Genomic DNA, 22770 nt, shown 5'->3' on the forward strand with positions numbered 1-22770 from the left:
GTCTATCATATCCAGGTGCTCTAGTGTTTTGTTTAAGGTCAATATACCTTTATTGGTTTTCTGTTTGGATGAACAATCTAGAGCTGTCAGCAGTGTATTGAAGTCTCCAAGTATGATTGTATTTTTGTCAGTTTTTGTTTTAAGGTCAATAAGTAGCTGTCATATATTTTGGTGCTCCTTAGTTTGGTGCATATATATTAAGAATTGTTATGTCTTCTTGATTCAGTGTCCCTTTAATCATTATGAAATGACCATTTTTGTTTCTGAGTATTTTTGCTGTCTTGTAGTCAGCATTATTAGATATGAGTATTGCTACGCCTGGTTTTTTTTGGATGTTATTTGCTTGGAGTATTGTTTTCCAGCCTTTCACTTTGAATTTGTTTTTATCCTTGTTGCTTAGATGTGTTTCTTGTAGACAGCATACAGTTGGATTTTCTTTTTTAATCCATTCTGCTACTCTGTGTCTTTTTATTGGTGAGTTTAATCCATTTACATTTAGTGTAATTATTGACACTTGTAGGTTCCCTATTGCCATTTTATAAATTGCTTTCTGTTAGTTTTGTATCTTGTTTGATTCTTCTCTTTTGTTTTTCTATCCTTTGTTTTTGTTTGGTTGTATTCCATACTTCTTTCCTCTGTTGCTATCTATTTTAAGTCATGTGTTTCTGTGGTGGTTTTTTCAAGGGTGGTTACCATTAAGTAATGAAAAGGGTTCCTACCATGTTCATTGTAGTACACTAACTTATGAGTACTTCTGTACTCCAACGTCCTTTGCTACTGTTAATCTTTGTCCTCTCTCCTTTTATTTTATTTTTCTGTTTTTGTTGTCACAGTTTAAATTTGGTTTTATTGTGTTCTTGGTGGAGCTTTTACTTGTGGTTTTGTTTTGTTTTGTTCTTTGTATCTGGTTGGAAAACCCCCTTTAGTAATTCCTGGAGTGGGGGTTTTCTGATGATAAATTCCCTCATCTTTTCTGTATCTGTGAATGTTTTTATTCTCCTTCGTATTTGAAGGGCAGCTTTGATGGGTATAGTATTTTTGGTTGAAAGTTCCTCTCTATTAGGACTTTAAATACTGGAGTTCACTCTCTTCTGGCTTGTAGAGTTTCTGCTGAGAAATCCGATGATAATCTCATAGGCCTTCCTTTATATGTTGTATTCTTCTTTTCCCTGGCTGCCTTGAGAATATTTTCTTTGTCGTTGGTTTGTGCCAATTTCATTATGATGTGCCTTGGAGTAGGTTTGGTGGGGTTAAGAAAACTTGGTGTTCTGTTTGCTTCTTGAATTTGAGGCTTCAGTTCTTTCTACAGGCTTGGGAAGTTCTCATCTATTATTTGTTTGAATATGTTCTCCATTCCATTTTCTCTCTCTTCGCCCTCTGATACACCTATTATTCTTATGTTATTCTTTTTGATGGAGTTGGACAATTCCTGTAGGGCTTTCTCATTTTTTTTTAATTTTTGAGTCTCTTTCTTCTTCTCTCTGTTGTGCCTCAAGTTGCTTGTCTTCTATTTCACTAATCCTACCTTCTATCTGGCATGTTCTATTAGCTAAGCTTGTTACCTAGTTTTTCAGTTCGTGAATTGAGTTTTTCATCTCTGTTTGATTTGTTTTTATAGTTTCAGTTTTCTTGGTAATATATTCTTCGTGTTCGTTGAGTTGTTTTCTGAGCTCCCTAAATTGCCTTTCTGTGTTTTCTTGTATATCTCTGAGTATTTTTAGGATTTCTATTTTAAATTCTCTGTCATTTATCTCCAAGGTTTCCAATATATTAAATTTTTTCTCCATAGATGTTTTTTCCTCATCTATCTGTGCTACATCTCTGTCTTTTTTATCCATGATATTCAATTTCCTTTTCCTTAATGGCATCTGAGGGTGGTTTTGTTGATAGTACTTCATGTTCAGTGTGGGACTTCTAGACTCTCCAACGATAGATTTTTCTGTCTGTGGTTGAAGAACTTTTTGAAATTTTGGGGAGATTTATCGGTATCGCTCCTCACGGTGCCATTTCTCTGACATCACTATACATACTCTTAAGAGTAGTTAAGTTTAGCCTGACCGGGAGGTGGTGCAGTGGATTGAGCGATGACCTCAGCTGCTGAGGACCCAGGTTTGAAACCCTGAAGTCACCAGTTTGAGCATGGGCTCACCAGCTTGACCCCATGGTCACTGGCTTGAGCCCAAAGGTTGCTGGCTTGAGCAAGTAGTCACTGGCTCAGCTGGAGCCCCCCAGTCAAGGCACATATGAGAAATCAATCAATGAACAAGTAAAGTGCTGCAACAAGTTGATGCTTCTCATCTCCTTTCCTATCTCTCTCTCTCTAAGACAAAAAAGTAGTTAAGTTTAAGGAGTGAAAAAATAGGTAGAAGAAGATTCTCCCTAATAACTTTAGGTACCACTATTCTTTTTACTTTTGTATTGATATATTAGTATTTTCATTTGAAAAGTTTTTTAATGAAGGAAAGTTATGTCAACACCTGTCACAAACAATTCTTGGCTAAATCATGAGCTCAATATTTTAAAAAGTAACATCAAGTTATTTTATCCATGTGGTTTCTTTCACTGGATATATTTCATCACCTCCCAGCCTGAGTAGCTATAGAAAATCTCACTACGAAAGCCAAGACTGAAATCCACATTCTCTGGGATTCTTCTCCATATCCTGAACCATGGGGATTATAACCTGCTTGCCTTTTTAGGTGACTTTCAGGTGCATGAAAGCACAGGACAAAAGCTGACAGCCTGAGCAGAACCAGACTGTAACTCCCGCCTCACATATATAGTAACAATTTGAATGGTATTTAATGTTTTCTAATTACATTACAAATTAATCATTTTCACATAGAAACTTCCATTTTCCAGTTCTCTTTAAAAATATTCAAATATGGTGACACACGCCTGTATGGCAGAATGTGCCCCAGGCATGAGTTCTTTAGCTCTTCACAGTCCCTAGCCCTTCCTTCTGACTCCTTTCCCATGAGACTGGGCAACAGGCTTTGTTTATTACTACACTGGTGCTGCCATTTTTATTAAAGAAGAATTTAAGGTGAGATGGTTTTTGTTTTCATATCTCTACATAAATTAGATTATTTTTTAAGTCCATGTGTTGTAAAAAAATGAGAGAAAGCATATTTTCTTGTTGGAGTGGTTTCTTTCCCCGTGGATTTAATATAAAAATAAACAAATTAAAGTGAATCTGAGTTAAATAATTTAAAGTGGTTTAATGAAACAAATCATAACAAAGACTCATATCTGAACCACTTCCAATATTTGAGTTTGTGATTCTGAATTAAAGAAATCTTTGAATGCTTTTCTCTAAGAATAATATCTATAATTGTTTCCATCTCTCTTTATTAATGATTTTTGTATTTGTCTAATCCAGAAGTTCTTGCTATCTCATCCTTACTTTGACTCATTTAAATGACTGGGTTAAGAGAACATGTCATTTATCTAATAATAGGTACCAAATATCCTTAGTCACCCACTCAGATACAAAATTTCCACATGTTTAAGTTAAGAAAATGGCAAGGAATGATAATTACCTATTTTCTCTAGATTTCATGCCTCATTTTAGCCCTGATCTGATTCTCTTAGGAATCTGGCTATGTAACAAAGGCTAATGTTTTGACTATATATGCTATAACTAAAAAACATTTCAGAGCTGTAGATGGGAAGATTTCTGTAAAATACTTTGAATGTTCAGAAGGGTTTTATTAAACTCTCTGAAAGTGTGTCTTTTCAGAAGGCTATTAGGATAGTTTACTTTCTTCAGTTCTGTTTGTGAGAGTATAGTTGCAATCTATAAGATAACCCATGATCCGATTACTTTCCTAGAAGATTTCAAGTGCAGGTAGAAAAGAACAAGGGAATAGGAAATTCATTTTGACAAAATGCCAGACCCTGGTACGAAGCAATTGTTAAATCTCATAGCAACCATTGTATTTTTTGTCCCATTTACGGGGGAGGAGGAAACCAAGGCTTAGACCAGGGGTCCCCAAACTATGGCCTGCGGGCCACATGCAGCCCCCTGAGGCCATTTATCCAGCCCGTTCCAGAAGGGGCACCTCTTTCATTGGTGGTCAGTGAGAGGAACACAGGATGCATCTGCATCCTGTGCTCCTAGAGTACTGTATGTGGCGGCGCCACAAAGCACGGCATCGCTCACATATAGTACTACTTCCGGTGACGCGGGACGCACGTCTCACGGCTCCGGAAGCACATCATATCACTTGTTACAGCTAGCAGTGACAAATATGGAACTGGACATTGACCATCTCATTAGCCAAAAGCAGGCCCATAGTTCCCATTGAAATACTGGTCAGTTTGTTGATTTAAATTTACTTGTTCTTTATTTTAAATATTGTATTTGTTCCCGTTTTGTTTTTTTACTTTAAAATAAGATATGTGCAGTGTGCATAGGGGTTTGTTCATAGTTTTTTTTATAGTCCGGCCCTCCAACGGTCTCAGGGACAGTGAACTGGCCCCCTGTGTAAAAAGTTTGGGGACCCCTGGCTTAGACTAACGAAATAACTTGCCCAAAGCCATGTAAACTGTAAATGACAGAGTCAGAATTTGAACTCATACCTGTGTGCAAAACCTCTGCTCATCCTTCCACCAAAGTTCTATAAGTGTGGGCCCATGCATCATCTGGGAACTTGGGAACTTGTTACAAATACAAATTTTCAGTCTCAGCCCAGACCTTCTAAAAAAGAAACTGTACATTTCTAAGATACGTGATCTGTATATTTCACTGGGTTTCCACCACCTGAAGTCAAATGCAGTATACAGATCATGTACCATAGAAATATATACCCCGAAAAGTTTAATAAATAAATTAATTAATGAAAATCAAAAGAAAGAAACTCTGGGTGGACACAATAGTCTATGTTCCCATAGGCTTCTGGGTAATCCTGATGCACACTCATATTTGGGAGCCACTGTGCTGCGTCAGAACGATTCACAGAAAGGGGAGACCACACCTAGGATTTAAAAGAGAAGAGAAAAGGTGCTGAGCAGGGCAGAATCTTCATGAAAAAGAGTTTAGCCTCTAGATGGTCTCTAGCTTGGATCCTGGGACAGCTGGAAAAGGGATTCCTACTTTTAAATACACTTCAAGAATGAGACTTAGAGGACAATAAACAGGCATAGACAATGCCCTTGAGAAGGAGGGAATAAGTTAGTTGTTCATTTTATTGAATTATATAGCTGGAAAGAGGCTAGTACCTAGTCCAGTCACAACAGTCAGAAAAGGGAACTGATTTGCACCAAATCACACAACTAGTTGGTTAGCAGCAGAGTTGAAACAGAACACTGGTTTCCCAGTAACCAGTCTCTGCTTGTCTGATTAAGTCTCCAATTATTTTTTTTGTACTTCATGTTAACTGTTAGATATACCATTGCATTTTTCTCTTCCAACGTCACAACGTGAGAACTGAGACAATTTTAACTTTGAAATTCTGAAAAGGATTTCAATATTTTATTCAATCTTTCTATTTTCCTGCTCTGGGACGAGGAAGCCAGCCACCTGTTCTTAATCTATTTTTACCAGCTGGAGAAAAACGGAGTGAGAGATGCCTGCAGTAACCTGGTCCAGAAATAGGGCATGGGGCCCCCTGTTAAGGAAGCTGCCGTCGGCTGGGAAATTGCAGGGACAGCTGGCAGGCAGAGATGTAATCAAGAGTGAAGACACAGCATGTGCCCACTGTCATTTGGAACCTTTTCCCTTCCTGCTTTTCCCACTTCATTATAAGACAGCTTTGTTAGAAGAGACACAATAAAGAAATTAAAAAATATAGATATCAGGGACCAGGAACATTGTTGCCAGTAACAGTAACACAAGGGGCAGGGATAGAAATTAAGTGCAAGGTAAGAGGAAAGAATTAATTAAAACCCTAATTGGCCGGGCCCCTGACAGAGAAATATGGGAGACCAGAATTCAAGTTGCTACATAGGTATTCCAGATGAGAAAGGGATGGAGAACAGGAAAGAAAATTAATGCAAAGCTTAGGATCTACTAGGTGCACATGAAAAGGGAAGAAAGCTATTCGGGCAACTGTAAAGCAAAAACAAGGTAATGAGTTCATTCAACATCCTGACTTGGGGTCGGGAGGGGTGCCACAGGGGACCCGTGATCACCTGAATGGGAGATGCAATACCAGTCTGATAAGTTCATCTTTGTTACGGATATTAAAAGTTGGAAGGGAAGTAATATTTTGGTTATGGATGTATTCCAAACAGAAGGCACTGTGGTTCATAGGTGGTATGAAGATGAGGAGGCAAATTGGTATCAGGGAGGCAGTGTGGCTTGCTCCCAATAAGAAGTGACCCCAGGTGACCTGGCGCAAGGCACCAGTGGTGGGTCGGCTCACCGGAGCAAACAGTGGGGCACTGGAAACCAGCGACTGTGTTGGAACCCAAAATAGACCATCCAGAACAGAATTTAAAGTGGTCCCAAATATGGTCAAACTAGGAAGGTGTGCAGAGTCAAAAACACAGATTAAGGGAGCAAAAACAAATAAAGCTTGAAGTAAACATCAAATCACTAAGACTGTCCACTAGCATTTGTGGCTTTCTAAATTCACCAGGAGCTGTTTTTATAAGCGGGTTTCCTGGTTTAATAGTGAGGGTCAGAAACTGGGCAAGTACCAGTTAGGTGGCTCTGACAAAGTTTTTCTCTTTAAGCGGCAGCCTGCTTATCTATAAAGAGAATGATTGATATTTTTCGTCCGAGTGTTACACTCCAACCCCACCAAGTGATTGTGGAAACCAAATTAAAAGTGATCTATGCAGAAAAAAAAAAAAAAGGCTGTAAAACACAAGGGGCTCTTTAAATGCAAGGTGATGATATTATGATGTTATCATTTCATCCGTGACTATTCTGCTAAATTAGTATAATGAGAGGGGTGGTATGTCTATGAGTTGTTAGGCTGCAAGGGGTAAAAATTCAGGAATGATGCTCTTAGGCAGAGGGTAAGTCCGGGCAAAGAGTACAGTGCAAGTCCCCCTATCTGACTGAGATATATACACCCTTTATCAAAGCCACTAACTATTAGACTAGTGATTCTCTTCATTTTTTCCCACTGCAACAACAGGAGGGTTGATTTTTACTTACAAGATGCAGCATGCATCCCAATTATTGTTTTCAACACTTAGCGCAAAATGGATGACTATCTATCTCGTTCTTAGAAACTCTGTTGTTCTTTAAGACAGATGAAAGAGAAGCAGGGTCTGCTTACCTCCAGGACCCCTTGCTGAAGCTACCCACTGGGTTACAAACTCTGCTTTATTCATGTCTGTAGGTACATAAAGCAGGTCTGCAGGATATATCTAAGCATGAGATTAGAGAATATACTGCTAAAACCACAGAACAAGTGAATTCCTGACACAGACACTACTAACCATCTACCCAATGGCCATCCCTCCCCCTCACACACAAACACCCTCTTCTAACTTCCCCTTCCCCCAACTCACACATATATAATACTTCTTTCTTACTGGCCTGATTTGTTCAGGGTAGCAATTTGACCATTTAAAATCCAGCCCCCCTGTAAATGGTGCTGGTCTCAGGGCACCGGTCTCACGAGTGAAATATAGGCAAAAGTCCCTAAGGCAGGTAAAAAAAAAAAAAAAATCCCTGGACAAAAAAGTTAAACCTTGCTAAAAAGGCATTCCTCCACCATTCACTTTTCTTCCTGCAATCCTGAGGCCTAGAGATGTAGTCACTGCCTGTTTTTGACCATGAGGTGGCAAGTCTGAGGAGGAAGCCTGACCCAGGAAGCATGGAGAGTGAGGAGGCAGAGCCCAAGTCTGCTGAGGCTGGGGGGCTGGGGGGAGTCACAGGGCAGCTGCACCAGCCTGCCTCTGCTTTTCGTTACATGAGAAAAACAAACTCCTTGTATAAACTTCCCCCAATTGGCCTTTCTTTTATTTTTCAGCTGAACCTATTGCAAACTGACAAGAGTAACTTCCTAAGGGATGTCAGGGCTTATAATCCATTCCACATCATCTGAACTGTTTACTGGATGATGGTGAAGGCAAGCAAGAATGTTAAGGAAGTTCTAGAGAGATGACAGAGCGGGCCTGCTGTATACCCATACGTCATTGTTTTGTCATAAGTAGGAAAAGCTAATGGCATTTTAAAGGCAGCAGATTGTGGACATGACTCTTGACGATGTGCTGAGCCCTGTTCTGCACCCAGCACCCTCTTCCTCCTTCTTTTGTCAACACCGTTCTTTGGAACTGCAAGATTATTCATTGGTAAACCTCCAAGGATCTCAGCAGTATCTGTAGAGAGCAACATCACACGTAGATTGAGAACTTTAAGTTACTACTCACTCATTTAACAATGGAGGCAGTAATAGATACAGGTCTACTTTACTTTTTTTTTCTTGAAACTTCTATTGATTATTCTCCCAGGTGGACAGGGAACTTTGAAAGGAGAGTCAAAATGAGCTGAGCTTCTAGCCACAATAAAATAACACATCTAATGCTTGCCATAACCGTGTTGTGCTGCTTCATAATTACACTTAAGTGATAACTAATACCCATGAATGATGGTAATCACTTGTGTACAAACAAGCCAGTTTTTCAGTCTTTCTCCTCATTTTGTTGGTTTGCCAATGCCTAGCATTAGCAGCAGTCTGTGGAGTTACATAAGAATCATTATATATGCATACCTACACATAAGCACTCAGAACAATATAAAGTAGGCCAAATAACTAGACCTCTTCTGGCAGAGGAGCATGGCCCTGCATGTTTGCTGACCTGTAGGGCTGCGGTTTTCTCTCCTCCCTGCACATGTCAGAATCCTCAGACTCACTTGAAAGTTACTGAAACACCAAAGCAGTATATCCCAGATGTTAGAGAGCTTTAGAAAAAACAAGACTTCCAGCCCACTGGACCTAGAAACATAAAAGCATCACCTCTGAGCCCTAGCTGGGTGGCCCAGTGGATGGAGCATCATCCTGGCGTACTAAGGTTGCAAGTTCAATCCCAGGTCAGGGCACATTTGAGAAGCAACCAATGAGTGCATAACTAAATGGAACAACTAAGTGGAATTGCAAGTTGATGCTTCTCTCTCTCTTCCTCTCCCCACCCCCATATCAATGGGAGGGGGGAAAATGTCACCTCTGTAAGTGCTATGTGCTTAAGTGTTTTATATACATTCACTCATGTAATCTTTACAAACCACCCCCCCCCCGAGGCAGCTACTATTAACCATGCTCATTGTATGAGGAGGGATGAACCCATCTGTAGGAAAAGTAACTAGTAGCACAGTTAGTAAGTGGCAGAGGCAAGTTTGAACTAAAGCAGTCTGGCCCCAGCATGCTGGGCTCTGCACTCTCCCTCCCCCGGGGCATTGTGGGAACCCTGTGGTTATTCCCCGTGGAGCCCCTGAGTTCCCAGGACCAGTTTTCACTCTCTGCCTTGCTCTGTGTTGGCAGGCTGCAACCTCCCATCCGCTGCAACCAGGCTCCCTTACCCTCTGGCTTCCAGTAGATTTGGCCAATGGAAAGAGCTGATGGAAGATAAAAGGGTGGGAAGAAGAAATTTATTTCCATCTCTAATCCTTCCTTGTTCCCTTTTTACCTCACCACAGCACTAACCATGGCTACTTCCTCAACAGACAGCCAGGACACCTGCTGGGAAATCACTGCCCCCTCACTCTTGCTCTCAGTGGACCTGGTGACACCATCACTCCCCTTCCCTTTCTGGGCTTAGCGGAGTTGACGGCTCCCCTCCGCTGCCAGTCTCCAGGGGGTCCAGGTGTTTCCCATCCTTTATTATTTGCCTTAACTCTTTCTACATTTTGTAAGTATCTCTTAAATTCTCTTCAGTTATCACTTTCAAATATACTGTCTGTTTTCTTCCAGGACCCTGACCTATACAAAGGTTTATATGAGAGATGCTCTCCTGGTCAGGGGCGGTAGTCTCGAGGAAGGGACACACCATGTGATCCAAAGCTCCATATCCCTAGGACTAGCTCAGTCCTTCAAAAGAGTTTAATGGACTAAATACAAATAAAGGCCCTTTAAAACAATAAGACAGTCAATATGTCAGAAAGCTATAACGATTACCAATGTGCATACATCTATTAACAAAAATTCAAAGTACATGAAAAAAAAGTTGACCAACTAAAGGCAGAGAGACAAATCCAGAATTCCAGTGGGAGATTTTACCATAATACTCTCAAAAATAATAAAATAACTAGATTAGAAAAAAATTAGTGAAGCCTGACCAGGCGGTGGTGCAGTGGATAGAGCACTGGAATGGGACGCAGAGGACCCAGGTTCGAAACCCCAAAGTCACCAGCTTGAGCGCGGGCTCATCTGGTTTGAGCAAGGCTCACCAGCTTGAACTCAAGGTCACTGGCTTGAGGGGTCACTCAGTCTGCTGTAGCGGCCCCTCCCCCCAGGTCAAGGCACATATGAGAAAGCAATCAATGAACAACTAAGGTGCCGCAACAAGGAATTGATGCTTCTCATCTCTCTCCTTTCCTGTCTTTCTGTCCCCATCTGTCCCTCTCTCTGTCTCTCTGTCTCTGTTGCAAAGAAAAAAAAATCAGTGAAGACATAGAAAGTCTGACTAATCAATTCCCCCTTCTCAGCATTACCTACAATATCTATACCAGGAGACACATCTACTGGTATTTAGAGAGAAAAGAATTTTAAATGCTAGCACAGTGGTATTGTCTATCCGTCAACGTGCCAGTAAACTATAAAATCCCTTAACAAGGAAGATGAGAAAAGGAGAGGGCTCTAGAAATTTGGAAAGGCTTATAGTGGGAGAACTTATGAGGAAGTTACATTAAGGAGAGGCTGAAAACTCAAAAGACAGAATCTGGTAATGATTCTATGCACTTATATCCAATTCTAAATTTCATCAATACTGTTCGAGGTCATGATGGGGGCTGCTCTTGATAGAGAAAGAGAAAAAGGGTAGCCTAAAGTGGATTCCTAGGATACTGGTTATATTTTGTCAATTGATCTACATACTCCTTATGCTGCTGTGTTCCATTTGTGAAAGTTCCTTAAGCTACACCCCCACGATCGATGCACTTTTTGGAATGCATATTATTCCTCAACAGCAAAACATCTTTAAAATGGCAAACTCTGTGAATGTCACACTTTATTGCAGATTGTGGCTTTTCTTCATGAATGTTAATTGGAACAGAGAACATGTGCAAAGGTATTTCATTTCCCATCGTGCATGGCGCATGTGCATTCACAGGGACCGTTAGCTCTTCATGCAGTACTCAAAATTACAAATGGGCCTGCCAAGTAAATAGGAATTACACTTCAATAAAATAAAACTTTCATCAGTCTAGGTCTTCCTCTTAATTCTTAGATAGGATGGCTCCAGTTCTTTATCCCTCCTGCATCCATGTCCTGTGCTAGGAGACTCTGGCAAAGGAAATTTCTTCTTGCCGCCTCCACTGACAGAGTACATTCCCTAGCCCTTGCCTTTGGGCTTGATCATGTGACTTTCTTTGGCCAATGATGTATAAGCAGGAGTGATAGTGTGCTAGGTCCAAACCTCAGCCTCTGGAGGCCTTATATATCATATTTCTGATTATTCTTTTGTGCCTCTTTGATTCCCTTGAGAAGAGTTTTCTTCAGGTTGTCACTGTCCCTTTAATCTTGAACTTCAGAATAAAACACATGGAGCATACCCTAGCCAACTGGACCCCCACACTTGACTCAGAGACATCCCAATAAACCCACAAACACATGAGCTAAGTAAATACTTATTGTAAACAACTGAGAATTTTTTTGTAGTCAGTTAACACAGCAATTGCTAACCACTATACTAGCCAAGAGCCCCAAATATGTGATGGAAGCAAGTTGCACTACTTTAAGACACAATGTAGCCTGTACCACATTTTTAAATAATAACAATAATGATAGTAAGCAAAAAAAAAAAAAAAAGACTGTGAGGACTTCTGATACTCATGCATGGTTCACAGTTTTATAATAGCCCTAAGCAATGCCCAGGCTAGAGAACAGTGCTGGGTGTCAGGTAAGGGAGACAAAGGAAATTTGCAAATAGACCACAAAGTTCCTGAGTTTGCATCTTCTGGCCTTGTGGTCTATTTACACATTTCTGCCTTCTGCAGTCCTGAGGAAAAACTTCTACTCTCTAACAAAGACTTGTGTCCCATATTCCTTGAAATGGGCCTCGCCTTCCTCTTTCCTTCCATTGAGGCATGCTATAATGTGGATGCTCTGGCCTGGCCAATGGATTGCAGGCAAATTGAGCAGAAGGAGCCCCTCACTACTGGCAAAATAGGTCACTTTTCCCCATCATGCCTAGGGAGAGAGTCAGCACCTCCCTCTCCCCAGGCTGCTCTCTACTCTCCTTCCTAAAACTACACGCTCTGATCCCATGGTATTAAAATCCCAGCTCAGGTCTGCATCTCAGAGCCCATGAGAAAGTCACTCAACAGTTTACCTGTCCCTATCTCCAGTCATTTCTCTCAAGTGACAATGAGACAGAGTGATTTTTAGCCTTGACAAGCCCTGGAAGCTCATTGGATTTAAAGTTATAAAAGGCACCCCTGAGAGCTTGAGCAGAGGTAGCAAAAGAAAGCCCATCAATATAGTCTTTGGCAGAAGTGCTGCCTTTTTGACATTCAACAGCTCCTGGGAAAGCTTCATTTGCATACCGGGCACTGTCACAGAACTGGGCCTTGTAAATGCAGAGTCCAGCATCTGTCAGGATGAGGGTGCAATGTGGAGTCCCCGAGAGGAATCCGAGAAGGATGCCCAGTTTGGAATCTGACACTGGCACACGTGGCTTTCAACTCACAGAGCAACCTATTTTTCTTGTGGATATATGAATCAGAAGGAAAGTAAAATTTCCTACAGGCCTACGATGTGCCTGGAAAAGTGCTTAGGATGTTTATGCATGATCTCACTTAATCCTCACAACAGCCCTGCAAGGTCAGTATAGTTTTTCGCTCTTATAAATAAGAAAAAGGAGGCTCAAAGAGATTAAATGACTTGTTCAAAATCATGTGCCTAGTAAAAGATGGGAATGTACATTTTTTTATTGCTTTTTGGAGAAAGAAGAAGGGGGAGAGAAAGAGAAACATTGATTTGTTCCACTTATTTTATGCATTCTTTGGTTGATTCTTGTATGTGCCCTGACTGGGGCTCAAACCCACAACCTTGGCCTATTAAGATGATGCTCTAACTAACTAAACCAACTGGCTGGGGCCAGAATGTACATACACTTGAACCTGGATCTATTCCACTGTGTTCTTAGAACCCAAAAGATAAATGTGACTACAGGAAAACTTACATAAGACATAAAAAACTTTTAATGATGGGTATTTTCAAAAGTCTACAACTGTTTCATCTGAAGAGTAAAGGCCAGGTAGAAATCTGACCCCCAGGATAAAGCATGGTCTTTCATCATCCATCAGTTTCCATCAGCCGTACGTGTCATTGTCAAAAAACCGAGAGCCCTTTCTCCAGTAGGTTTCTGGAAACCCTCAGGTCACACTACAGCCACCCAAAGCTAGCACTGGTGCTACCCCACAGGCAGATGGCAAGGTCAGGATAATTGAGGGAAAGAGAACAGACTCTCCAGTATAGAAAAAGATGGCAGTTGTGGAATCTCACCAACACACTTCTGAAAATGTCTGAACTGAGACCAAGACCACTCTGTGAAACTCATTATGGGTTTTTTTCCTTTCTTTTCTTTTCTTTTTTTTTTTTTTTTTTTTGACAGAGACAGAGAGAGGAACAGATAGAGACAGACAGACAGGAAGAGAGATGAGAAGCACCAATTCTTTGTTGTGGCACCTTAGCTGTTCATTGATAGCTTTCTCTATGTGCCTTGACCAGGGGGCTACCACAGAGCGAGTGACCCCTTGCTCAAGCCAGCAACCTTGGGCTCAAGTCAGTGACCGTGGGCTTCAAGCCAATGACCTTTAGGCTCAAGCCAGTGACCATGGGGTCATGTCTATGTTCCTACGCTCAAGCCAGCAATTCTGTGCTGAAGTTGGTGAGCCCATGCTAAAGCCAGATGAGCCCACACTCAAGCTGGGAACTCGGGGTTTCAAACCTGAGTCCTCTGCATCCCAGTTCGATGTTCTATCCACTGCACTACCGCCTGGTCAGGCGAAGCTCAATATGTTTTTTAAATGAATTTGGATTCCCATGTAAGTAATATTTGCAAGTTTAATTATGTGCCCATCACTGGACTAGGGCTTTCATCAGTGTTGTCTTATAGTCCTTGCCCATCCTGTGAGTGAGGAATGATTACTGTCTGAGAAAACCAAGCCCCATAGCTGTTTGGTGTCATGTACAGCGCCACACAAAGAGTAGCAAAGCTGCATTTCAACTCAGCTCTTTCTTTCTTGTTCTTTTTTTAAATTTTTGGTTATCTTATTATATTTTTTGTAATTTTTTCAGTTATAGTTTATGTTCAATATTATTTTGTATTGGTTTTAGGTGTATAACATAGTGGTTAGATAATCATATACTTTGCAAAGCATTCCCCCTGATATTTCAAGTACTCACCTAGCACGATGCATAGTTATTACCACATTATTGACTATATTTCTTATGCTGTACTTTACATGCCCTGTGACTGTTCTGTAACTACCAATGTGACTTCTTCATCCCTTCTGCTTTTGCACCCAGACCCCCAACTCCCTTCCCATCTGACAACCATCAGCTGGTCTCTGTGTCTGTCAACTCAGCTCTCCTGAAGAGAGTAGCTCAGAATTCCTAGCTCCAAGCTGTGGTTGCCTAGGTTATAATCACTTGTATTTTTAATAACTATAAAATCGTGTTTTGAACAAGTACAAAATCATTGGGAGAAAGATGCTACCACCAAAGGTGGGAACTTGAATAATAACTGGACTAAATCTGAAGATAAAATTTACCTCATACTCTTCTTAATAGAGATTCTTAAAAATGAATGTTTTTTTGAGGAAAATACAGAGCACGGTATACACAGCTTAGTCTACCAACATCACTTACTTTAGAGATCATTAGTGTGGGTTTATAAGGTTCTTCTTTAGGGAGTAATGCCTCTTAATGGATCAGTCAAATGGTCAGCCCTAAAGATCCCTAAGGCCAGAAAAAAATACTGTAGGTTTTAGATTTTTGTTTTAATTCCTTTTAGAGAATTCGATGCACGATTACCAGATGGACTCCTAAGAAACCCTTCAAGTTCTCAGAGGTGTGCCATTAATGTTTCATCCTCAAACATTTAAAAAGGCTAATGGAAATGCTATGTTGACCCAGATATGGCCATATAAACGAACAGATATATCTGGCTGTTTTAACTGGAATTATATCAACTCATTGATTTAAAGGGCTGATGAAAGTTATGGTTAGCAGGTAGAGGGGTTAGTACAGATATAGGCACACTAAAATAGAAAAAATAATTCATTATTACTTATTAATTATAACATTTCCAACAAAATACAGTTTGGTGGAAAAGACTAAAAAACGAATAAAAACAAAAATTGAGCAAAAAAAATATGACAAGGCAATTTGTAGAAAGAAAAATTCTCAAAGTTAATATTACTAAGAAACAAAAAGTATAAGTTAAAATATGATGCCACTTTTTGCACATCACATTAGTAAGAAGTCAGATGATACCAAGCTGGCAGGAATGTGCCAAAAGGGGAAACTTTATGTACGGCTACGGGAATTGTGAGCCTGCCCAGCCATTTTGGAAATAAATCTATTATAGTTACAGCTGAATTCATGCTCCAATTTACTGTAATATAAGTCACTTTGCCATAGAAAAAAGAAAGGATCACGTTGGCTTGTCCTGTGAAGGAAAACAGCACCTTGTGTTGGCCACCGATGCTCACCCGCTCCTCTACCTTTGCCTCCAAAGTTCAAGCCTGCTTAGTGCTGGCTCTGTGTGTCTTTCCCAGTACCCCTAGAGTAGGTTTAAAAGTCCAAGAAATGGCCCTGGCTGGTTGGCTCAGCAGTGGAGAGTCGGCCTGGCGTGTGGGGGACCCGGGTTCGATTCCCAGCCAGGGCACATAGGAGAGGTGCCCATTTGCTTCTCCACCCCCCCTCCTTCCTCTCTGTCTCTCTCTTCCCCTCCTGCAGCTGAGGCTCCATTGGAGCAGAGATGGCCCAGGCGCTGGGGATGGCTCCTTGGCCTCTGCCCCAGGCACTAGAGTGGCTCTGGTCGCGGCAGAGCAACGCCCCAGAGGGGCAGAGCTTCGCCCCTGGTGGGCATGCCGGGTGGATCCTGGTCGGGCGCATGTGGGAGTCTGTCTGACTGTCTCTCCCCATTTCCAGCTTCGGAAAAATACCAAAAATAAATAAATAAATAAATAAATAAATAAATGTCCAAGAAATACCAGTTCAGGAGAAGACTGTATGTAGTCCTCAGAAAGGTAACTGGAGGTAATTAACTTCCTCAATCACCACCCAGACTGCAGGCTCCCCATGCTCTTTATACACACCAGATAAAAAAATCAAGGCGCAGTTACATTTGCTGCCAGGGAACAATAAAGAAAAAAGAACTTCCACAAGTGAGCAATATTTTCTAGAGCACAAGGCAAACAATAATGTGACAACATGAAGAGAAATAACATCTGCATCATAGGGGTTCCTGAAGAAGAAGAGAAAGAACAAGGGATAGAGACTTTGTTCAAACATATTATAGCGGAAAACTTCCCCCAATTAAGGCAGGAAAACATCACACATGTTCAGGAAGCACAGAGAACTCCATTAAGGAGAAACCCAAAGAAACCAACACCAAGACACATCATAATTAAAATACCAAAGCTAAATGATGAAGAGAAAATATTAAAAGCTGCTAGAGAAAAAAAGACTATCACCTACAAAGGAGCCCCCATAAGGATGACTTCTGACTTCTCAACAGAAACACTTGAGGCCAGAAGGGAATGGCAAGAAATATTCAAAGTAATGCAGAACAAGAACCTACAACCAAGACTACTTTATCCAGTAAGGCTATGATTTAAAATTGAAGGAGAAATAAAAAGCTTTACAGACAAAAAAACCCTCAAGGAATTCACTGCAACCAAACCAAGGCTGCAAGAAATGCTGAGGGACCTGTTGTAAACAGATCAAAGGAAAAAAAGAATATAGCAAAAGAGGAATACAGTTTCAAAGAAAAAAAATGGCAATAAACAATTACATATCAGTAATAACCTTAAATATTAATGGATTAAGTGATCCGATCAAGAGACATAGGGTAGCTGCGTGGATAAGAAAACAGGACCCATACATATGCTGTCTACAAGAGACACGCCTTAAATCAAAAGATGCACACAGACTGAAGATAAAAGGATGGAAAAAAATATTTCATGCAAATGGAAATGAAAAAAAAGCTGGGGTAGCAATACTTATATCAGACAAAATAAACTTTAAAACCAAGACCATAGTTAGAGATAAAGAAGGTCACTACATAATGATAAAGGGAGAAATCCAAAAGGAAGATATAACCATTATAAATATCTATGCACCTAATATAGGAGCACCTAAATATATAAAGCAGACTTTGATGGACTTAAAGGGCGAGATCAACAGCAATACTATAATAGTAGGGGATTTCAATACCCCACTAACATCATTAGATAGATCCTCAAGAAAGAAAATCAACAAAGAAACAGCAGACTTAAAGGACATATTAGATCAACTCGATTTAATAGATATCTTCAGAACCTTTCACCCTAAAACAGCAGAATATACATTCTTTTCAGGCGCTCATGGTACATTCTCTAGAATAGACCACATGTTAGGGCACAAAAGCGGTCTCAACAAATTTAAGAAGATTGAAATCATATCAAGCATTTTCTCTGATCACAATGGCATTAAACTAGAAATCAACCACAATAGAAAAATTGAAAAACATTCAAACACTTGGAAACTAAATAGCACGTTATTAAATAACGAATGGGTTAACATTGAAATCAAAGAAGAAATTTTAAAATTCCTAGAAACAAACAATAATGAGCATACATCAACTCAAAATTTATGGGACACAGCAAAAGCAGTCCTGAGAAGGAAGTTTATAGCATTACAGGCATACCTCAAGAAGCTAGAAAAAGCTCAAATAAACAACTTAACCCTGCACCTAAAAGAACTAGAAAAAAAACAGCAAGTAAAGCCCAGAGCTAGTAGAAGGAAGGAAATAATAAAGATCAGAGCAGAAATAAATGACACAGAGGCTAAAGAAACAATACAGAGGATCAATGAATCCAGGAGCTGGTTCTTTGAAAAGGTAAACAAGATCGATGAACCTTTAACGAGACTCACCAAGAAAAAAAGAGGACTTAAATAAATAAAATTAGAAACGAGAGTGGAGAATTAACAACTGACACAACAGAAATACAAAATATTGTAAGAAAATACTATGAAGAAATGTACGCCAAAAAACTAGACAACCTAGATGAAATGGACAAATTCCTTGAATCATATAATCTTCCAAAAATCAATCTGGAAGAATCAGAAAACCTAAACAGACCAATTACAACAAATGAGATAGAAACAGCTATCAAAAAACTCCCAAAAAAGAAAAGTCCTGGGCCTGATGGCTTCACAAGTGAATTCTACCAAATATTCAAAGAAGAACTAACTCCTATCCTTCTCAAGCTATTTCAAAAAATTCAAGAGGAAGGAAGACTTCCAAACTCCTTTTATGAGGTAAGCATAATTCTGATTCCAAAACCAGGCAAAGACAACACAAAAAAAGAAAATTATAGGCCAATATCCCTGATGAACTTAGATGCAAAAATCCTCAGCAAAATATTAGCAAACTGGATCCAGCAATATATGAAAAAAAATCATACACCATGATCAAGTGGGATTTATTCTTGGGAGACAAGGCTGGTACAATATTCACAAATCAATCAATGTGATTCATCACATAAACAAAAGAAAGGAGAAAAACCACATGATAATTTCAATAGATGCAGAAAAAGCATTTGATAAAGTCCAGCACCCATTCATGATCAAAACTCTCAGCAAAGTGGGAATACAGGGAACATACCTCAACATGATAAAGGCCATCTATGACAAACCCACAGCTAACATCATACTCAATGGGCAAAAATTAAAAGCAATCCCCTTAAGATCAGGAACGAGGCAGGGGTGCCCCCTTTCACCACTCTTATTCAACATAGTTCTGGAAGTCCTAGCCACAGCAATCAGACAAGAAAAAGAAATAAAAGGCATCCGAATGGGAAAAGAAGAAGTAAAACTATCATTTGCAGATGATATGATATTGTATATAGAAAACCCTAAAGTCTCCGTCAAAAAACTACTAGACCTGATAAATGAATTCAGCAAGGTGGCAGGATATAAAATCAATACTCAGAAATCAGAGGCATTTTTATACACTAATAATGAACTGTCAGAAAGAGAAATCAAGGAATCAATCCCCTTTACCATTGCAACCAAAAAAATAAAGTACCTAGGAATAAATCTAACCAAGGAGATTAAAGACTTGTACTCGGAAAATTATAAAACATTGATAAAAGAAATCAGGGAAGATACGAATAAGTGGAGGCATATACCGTGCTCATGGTTAGGAAGAATAAACATCATTAAAATGTCTATATTACCCAAAGCAATTTATAAATTCAATGCAATACCGATTAAAATACCGATGACTTACTTCAAAGATATAGAACACATATTCCAAAAATTTATATGGAACCAAAAGAGAACACGAATAGCCTCAGCAATCTTGAAAAAGAAGAATAAAGTGGGAGGTATCACACTTCCAGATATCAAGTTATACTACAAGGCCATTGTACTCAAAACAGCATGGTACTGGCATAAGAACAGGCACATAGATCAATGGAACAGAACAGAGAACCCAGAAATAAACCCACAGTTCTATGGACAACTGATATTTGACAAAGGAGGTAAGGAAATACAATGGAGTGAAGACAGCCTCTTCAACAAATGGTGTTGGGAAAATTGGACAGCTACCTGCAAAAAAATGAAACTAGACCACCAACTTAAAACACTCACAAAAATAAACTCAAAATGGATAAAAGACTTAAATGTAAGCCGTGAAACCATAAGCATCTTAGAAGAAAACATAGGCAGTAAGCTCTCTGACATCTGTCGCAGCAATATATTTGCTGATTTGTCTCCACAGGCAAGTGAAATAAAAGACAGGATAAACAAATGGGACTTTATCAAACTAAAAAGCTTCTGCACAGCTAAAGACAATAAGAACAGAATAAAAAGACAAACTACACAATGGGAGAATATATTTGACATTGCGTCTGATAAGGTGTTAATAACCAAAATTTATAAAGAACTTGTAAAACTTAATACCAGGAAGACAAACAATCCAATCCAAAAATGGGCAAAAGAAATGAATAGACACTTCTCCAAAGAGGACACACAGATGGCCAATAAGTATATGAAAAAATGTTCAACATCACTAATGTTTAGAGAAATGCAAATTCAAACCACAATAAGATATCACCTCACACCAGTCAGAATGGCGCTCATCAATAAAACAACACAGAATAAGTGCTGGCGAGGATGTGGAGGAAAGGGCACCCTCCTGCACTGCTGGTGGGAATGCAGACTGGTGCAGCCACTGTGGAAAACAGTATGGAGATTCCTCAAGAAATTAAAAATCGAACTGCCTTTTGACCCAGCTATCCCACTGTTAGGAATATACCCCAAGAACACCATAGCACTGTTTGAAAAGAAGAAATGCACCCCATGTTTATGGCAGCATTGTTCACAATAGCAAAGATCTGGAAACAGCCCAAGTGTCCATCAGAGGACGAGTGGATTAAAAAGCTTTGGTATATATATACTATGGAATACTACTCAGCCATAAGAAATGATGACATAGGATCTTTTACAACAACATGGATGGGCCTTGATAACATTATACTGAGTGAAAGAAGTAAATCAGAAAAAACTAAGAACTATCAGGCTTCCCCAAACTACGGCCCGCGGGCCTCATGTAGCCCCCTGAGGCCATTTATCTGGCCCCCCACCACACTTCCAGAAGGGGCACCTCTTTCATTGGTGGTCAGTGAGAGGAGCACTGTATGTGGCGGCCCTCCAATGGTCTGAGGGACAGTGAACTGGTCCCCTGTGTAAAAAGTTTGGGGACTCCTGAATATGATCCCATACATAGGTGGGACATAAAGATGAGACTCAGAGACATGAACAACAGTGTTGGGGGTACAGGGTGGGGAGAGGAGGGGGAGTTGGGGGAGGGGAGGGACACAAAGAGCATGGCTTTTCAGCATTTGCCATATTCCCCCATTAATCTATAGACAGACAGCAAATATTTACTTATGGTGTTTCCACTATAAAGACTGCTGTCTTAGGGACAAATGCTGATGTAACTATTTCAGCAGTTCCTCCTTCTTCAAAGACTTATATGTCAACATAGAGCTCCATGTTTCATAGGACATACTCAAGCTCACTCCATGCTCCCTGGAGCTTTAACACAAGGGACTGCCCTTTTGCCCTTTTTTTTTTTTTTTTTGGTTGTATTATTTCTTTTATTTATTTATTTTTTGTATTTTTCTGAGGATGGAAATGGGGAGGCAGTCAGACAGACTCCCGCATGCTCCTGACCGGGATCCACCTGGCATGCCTACCAGGGGGGAATGCTCTGCCCATCTGGGATGTTGCTCTGTTACAACCAAAGCCATTCTAGCAACTGGGGCGGAGGCCATGGGGCCATCCTTAGTGCCCGGGGTGGCTTTGCTCCGGTGGAGCCTTGGCTGCGGGAGTAGAAGTGAGAGACAGAGAGGAGGGAGAGGGGGAGGGGTGAAGAAGTAGATGGGCGCTTCTCCTGGGTGCTCTGGCCTGGAATCAAACCCGGGAATCCTGCACACCAGGCCAATGACTTCTATGGGTCTACCATATCATACTTTTTACTTAAAAAAAAATTTACATTTCTTTTGAAGGCTGATGAATAGGAGACACCAAATCTTTTTCGCCTGCAAACTACTACCTTCTTTATTAGATCCAGCTAATAACACTGTTTTGTCTTTTTCCAAATAGCTCCAGATATATGGAAAAGATTTATATAGGCAGATGGGGATCCTCAAACCCCTCAGCGAGATCTTCTGAGCATGGCTTTTAAGATACCTAGAGGCAGAAAAAGCCCAATAGAGATCAGGGGAACTACCAGCTTTTAGGATACACCCTTAAAGGCTCCAATGCCCCAAAGGGGTCTCATAGGATGCCATCTGGGTCCTGCTTCAATAGTGGAAAGGAAGGTCATTGAGCTAAAGCCTGCCAGGCTTACATGCCGCTGCTGTGAGGAAACAGGGACACTGGAAGGTAGGCTTCCCCCTCGCTCCTCTAAGGGAGGGTTCAGTCTCTTCCAGCCCTGCTCCAGCCACCTATGACCTAACCTTGCCCAGAAAGCTAGGGTTTGCCACTGAAGGCTGAAGGTGCCCAGGGCCGTCACCCCCATCTATGACACTGTGGACGAGCCTAGGGTATTTCTTCCAAGAAGCAGGTAAACTGATCTCATTTGCACAAGGGCCACTTAACTATGTTTTGCCTGAATAATCAGGATTTTTATTCTTCCCTCAAAGATCTCTGTTGTGGGTGTTGATAGTCCTATTTTCTGCTGCTTTGCTTAATATATAGTGTTTCCTTTATCCCTCCTACCTCAATGTCCCACTCATTTTTCAGGCTGGGACCTACTCCTAATTTAGAGCTCTCTTTCCCCCTTCTGCCAACTTGTATTATGAATTTACCTCTGCCACCCAGCTTAGTGTATCCCAAGGTTCTCTTTACCATGCCACAGTTGCAG

This window comes from Saccopteryx leptura, chromosome 10 (genome assembly GCF_036850995.1).
Source record: "Saccopteryx leptura isolate mSacLep1 chromosome 10, mSacLep1_pri_phased_curated, whole genome shotgun sequence".
NCBI lineage: Eukaryota > Metazoa > Chordata > Mammalia > Chiroptera > Emballonuridae > Saccopteryx > Saccopteryx leptura.